Genomic DNA, 5,898 nt, shown 5'->3' with positions numbered 1-5,898 from the left:
TAGGACCTTTTCCCTCACGATATTCCCAAAAATCATATATCATATCCTCTTTGTCACAATCAATTCACATCCTTCAAAATATTACTTTCCAAAATAGCATTTTACAGTAAACCTTGCACAGATTTACCATAAATCATAAAATCTCATATTTTGATTTTTAGGAGCAATTGAGGTCTACTCATCCGAGGTAAATTAGGCTCAATACCACCTATTTAATTGAAAAATAAAAGTTTATAAAATTAATTTTAAAAAATAATGCATGTGATATTTTAAAAGTCCCTTGTTTGCATAAAACCGGCTTCCCTGATAAAATCGTGCTCGTTTCGTAAAATAATTTGAAATTTATCATTTTTATAAAAATTTAATCATTTTTAACCATATTAAGAAGTCTTGAAAATATTTATTGAAAAATATTTATTTTGTCTTGGTCATCCCCGATCTCATTTCCCCAGCCTATTATCGAATATTCGAGTAAAATCTATAGCTTTTATAACATCATGCAATTAGTCCCTTAATCGTGTTGTTATGCATCATGCAAGCATATAAAATCAATTAAATAAGTTAAATATGAAATTTAAATAATTTGCATGCATGTGGTTTACGTAGGTTGGCTTTTGGACATTACCTTATGGTAAGCTAAGGACTCGTCTTTCAATTTTGTTGGCTATTCAAATGCAGATTGTGCAGGATGTAAACTTGATAGAAAAAGCACCAGTGGATCATGTCAATTTCTAGGAGAAAAACTTATCTCCTAGTTTAGCAAAAAGCAAACATCCATAGCAACATCTACAACTGAAACATAATATCTAGCTGCTGGAAGCTGCTGTGCCCAACTGCTCTGGATTCAACAACAAATGAAAGATTATGGAGTCGTCGCAGAAGAATCACCAATCTTCTGTGATAATACAAGCACCATTGCAATTACCTAAAATCCAGTTCTTCACTCCAGGACAAAGTATATCGATGTCAGACATCACTTCTTCAGAGATCATGCTCTCAAGAAGGAGATCAGACTGGAGTACATCTCAACTGAACAACAAGCAACAGATATGAAACGTCTGCTATTCGTTTTCTTAAAACGTGCTAGAAATTTTTTTTCTTTTAAAACCTCACTTAGCATCGGCCGAACCATAAAATATTTTTGACATCTTAAAAATAAACATCCAACTGCCATTTAAAAATCCAAAGGAAAATATTTTAAAGCATAAAATCGTCAAACATTTACCAACCCAAAAACATTATTTGAAAAGTATAGCCCATACTATAACCTCTCAAAAATCTCTCATAACATAAATAAAAGACGTAAAAATATCTTTAACATTACTTAAAATCATAAATAATAACTAGTGCGGAAAACTAGCGTCGGTCCTCGGGTTATGTGCACCTTCAGTCCAGCAAAGTCAACCATCAAGACCTCCATTATCATATTCATAATCAATATCACCTGCATCAATCACATCTAGTGAGTCTAAAGACTCAACACGTCATATTCTTGATAACGAGTAATACGTAATACAGTTAACATATAACAGTGAAAAATACTTATACTTAAAATATCATTTTCACGAAGATGCATAAACCTAAACTTAAATATTTTCGTAAACATTTTCATGATGCATAAAAACATTTTCACAAAAACATAAACATACTCATATTCATATTCGTATTCATATTCATATGCATATCCATATTCGTATCCGTATTCATATTCGTATTTATGTTCATGTTCGTGTTTGTTGAATTCAGATCGTGATTGTGACTCGTATTCTTAATCGTATTGGGCGATGGATCCATCTAAAGAAAACCACAGTACTGGGCGGCGGGGACACCAGCAACACTCTCACCGGTCAACTGGGCCTTGGTCTACGTATTAACATATTCGTATTCGTATCACGTATTCGTATTCGTATCCGTATCCAAGGAAACACGATCGTCGGGCTCCCACTGGGACCATAACCCTCACGATATTTCCAACATGTAGTAGTCACAATCCCTTCACATCCTTCAACATGTTATCATCACTTAATAAAAATCATGTATATGCATATCATTTTATTTTTGAAACCAAGCATGCAACATATCTTTTAAATGTCAAAGATTAAACCATAAAAATCCATGAACATTTAAAATAAACGTTTTAACATCTTAAAATTGACATATTATCATATAAAAATTCATAAACATCCATAATCATGGAAATAATCATATTAGCATATAAAATAGCATTTAGGACACTGCCATGACGTTTACTAATTTCTAGGTGTAAAAAGACCGTTTTACCCCTGGATGTAAAATTTCCCCTTTTTTGACATTTTCTTAATTTTATTGACTCTAACATGTCCCAAATAATTATTTAAGCTTACATGAATTTTCTCATATTTTTATTTAGCCTAATTCGATGACTTTTAAATTAATCTTTAAATGTGACGTATTAATGCGTTTTAATCCCGAATTAAACCAAACCTTATTATAAAATTCTCAAATTAAAAACTTAGACTTATAATAATTATTTAAGCTTAACCCTAATTTTTCATAATTTTATAAGGCCTAAAACTAGGCGTTTCAATTAACTCGTTAATTAGCGTTTCGTGCGGCGATTAAATTCCGAATAAATCCAAAACTCGTTATTTTGATCCCAAATTTTTAACATATCCTTTTTATTATTTATTATACCTTTCTATGTCATGAGTCACCCCCGTGGATCCATGGAATCAATTTTGGCTTAATTAATCTCGTTTTTGACCCTTCGACGAACACACCGAGCCATCTCCTAATTTACCCGAGCCACGCCCAAGCCACCTTGAACCAAAACCTAGCCAGCTCATCTAGGGACCCTACTATGCAATCCCAGCCCAAAATCATGACCCTAACCCGTTCAAAAAGCCTACTGAAAACTTGACCCAATTCTGCACTATCATGGAACTCACGCCTATAGATTCCTAGTGCCACTAGGACACCTCCAGCCGCCTAACCACTGACCACCCATGACCATTACTGCCCCTAGACCAGCCCCAGACCCGATCCACCCCCAGCCCGAGCCTCTGAACCACGCACCATCCTCCTGAAAAATCCAGCAGCATGCGCGCGTCTCAAGCTATTCTCACGTTTCCAGGTTTTGATCGTGCCTCCCTGAACCACACCACACCAGCCCATGTCCCAACCCTGGTGCATAATCCTTAGACCCTAAAGAACCCACCTGGACCCCTAGAACCTAGCCCTAAGCCCCTGACCCCAGCCACGCAGCCCCCACGCTTGCTGGTCTCTTCTCGGGTTGCTTGGGGAGGAGTCCTTTTGCTCTTGGACTCTTCCCTAGCCATCTATCTCGAGTCCTAGCATGGCTAGGACTCCTCTCCTGACCCAACCACGTCCTAGCCAAGCTTTGGTCGAGCCAAAACCAAGCCATGCATCCCCTTTCTTTCAACCGATCACATATGCTACCAATATTATCAATTTGGTTTCCAGTTTTTTTATTACTTACGTTGCAGCTTTTGTGGTGTGTTTCAAGGACCCTGATCATACCTTAAATCATGGCAGCCCTTTTACCATACAAAAACATGATTTGGGAATCAAAACTTTGCTTGAAAATTTCATGAGACACACAAAAACGAAAATACACCAAGTGTCACTTGTTTTCCATATTTTTTGATGCATAAAAACATAATATGGTGTGATGATGAGAAAAAGGAGAATATGGCGTGTCTTTGCGTTATATACGCTCGAATAAACGTTGACGACGAAGAACGGAGGGACACCTTGGCTTGAACTTGCTAGCACCTTTGAAAATCCTTCCCAAATTGTATATGTGTCGTGTGTGTGTATGAGAGAGGGGTGGGGAGAGTTTTCCTATTTTTGAAATAGAGTGGCCGATTGTTTTTGGTTTCTAGAATAGGGTTTTTGATTAATTGATACTTTAAATACTAATTAATCAACCTCAAGGCTTTTAGGCCTATTAAGCCTCCAAATTAAGCCCATTAGTCTAATTAGGATTTAAATCAAATATTAGCAAAGTTTTTTTTCTTTAATTAAATATGTGAATTTATTAGCCGGGTTGCCAAAAAGCTCGTATTTTAGTTGAAAAACCAACACCGATAAAATTTACGTCCCGGCGTATAAAATTACCTCAAAACCCTTTATTTTCAAAAATACTAAAAAGCATCAACCATATTTTAAATAATTAAAAATAATTATTTAATAAAAACATTTTCTATTTTTTTTTTCCAGCCCTCGGTCTCCGTTCCTCGATCGCAACTCGAATAACCTTTAAAAATACGTTTTAATGCAATCATGTAAACAAATATATTTTAAACATGCTAATATGCACAACATAATTAATTCAAGCAATTAAAAAAATTAATTAAAATGCACAAAGAATTTAATAATTGCATGCATGTGGTTCGCGTGGACTCTTAAATTTTCGGGGCGTTACAAGATATATTCACTAAGCCACTACCGAGACTAAGTTTTCTTATTTCCAAAATATTCTTGGTTTAATTGATTTATCTTAGTCATTTTAAAATTTTCATATGTTGATTCATTGCCAAGATTAAGTTCAAGAAATAATAAAGCATTAAAGGAAAAACAAATTGAACTAAATAAATCTTTATTGATATAGTTGAACTTGCACAATAGAGATTTCTCTATCAACTGCCTCTCTCCAGTTAGTCAACCAAGTGGTTAACTCTCCAGTAGTAGTCTTCGGGAAGTCCTCTGAGAAGGCGATCATTCTCAGAACCTTCTGCTCCTTGAAGAGCATCAGCAGATAGACACCTTCATCCTTGAAGATGTCAGCAGCTTGGGCAACACAGAGTCGCTGCTGATACTTATTTTCTGTTGCCACTCATTTCCTCGTGGCAACATGTCCTTCTTCATGGAAAGACTGCAGTTCTTGGATTTTGTTCCAGGTAGATAGCTTCTTTTCCAAGACATTGTCCTCCATTTTGAGCTTTCTCGCATCCACTATGGACCGCATGAACTCCTCTGCCATGTCTGGTTGCTGAGAACTGCTCGCCTTATCCATCTGTTGTTGTCTTGATAAGTACTATCTACTGAAATATTCAAATTTATTTTGTGACTAACTAGTTTGTTCTTATTTCTAGACTCAGAACCATACGAAGGGACGCAATCATTTCTTTTGACAGCAGGATATGAAGAGACTTTTATCAGCCATCGACGGTTCATTCTCCGAGGATGAGATTCTTTCTACCTTATCTAATGCATATATTTAGAGGGGAACATCGAATTATAATTGGTTAAATGATAAGACAATTATCAGTTGGTCTTAAACTGAACTGATTTTGTTTCCAACGGATCATTCAGTTCTCGACCTAACTGATCTTATCATATATGTTAACTGTCAACCTCATTCAGTTCACTTTACTTTATTCTAAAGTCTCAAGCACTCAAACACACGGAGCATTTCTTTTTGCAGAAAATCTAAGCAAATGGCAAGCCAAACCCCAGCCTTCATTCTCAACGCAATGGCAATCGATTTCAACCCTGTTCTATCTGTCTCAGATGAAGCTGTTAGGAGCGTATTTCTGAAGCTTGAAGCTGCTAGTCTGAATAAATTCTTAGGAATCGCGATCCAAGTCTTTTATCCTAAGGAAATTCAACAAGTTTTATGCTAACAACAATATTTCCGATGATGGCAAGATTATTGTGACCATCAACAATCAAATACTGATTGTGGATGAAGAATCTTTTAGCAGTCTCTTTCAACTTCCAACTGATGGTTTATCTCACTTCTCTGAGATTAAACTAGCCGATATTGAAGAGATGCAGACTCTGTTGTTTGCTGATGGGAAGAAAATTAAAGTGTCAGATCCCAAGAAAGAACCGAAGACAGAAATCCAACTACTGGCAGATATTGTTACCAAGGGTGTTCTCGCAAAGGCATGT

The sequence above is a fragment of the Primulina tabacum genome, chromosome 1 (assembly GCF_025594145.1).
Source record: "Primulina tabacum isolate GXHZ01 chromosome 1, ASM2559414v2, whole genome shotgun sequence".
In the NCBI taxonomy this organism is placed as follows: Eukaryota; Viridiplantae; Streptophyta; class Magnoliopsida; order Lamiales; family Gesneriaceae; genus Primulina; species Primulina tabacum.
This window is presented reverse-complemented; position numbering follows the sequence as displayed.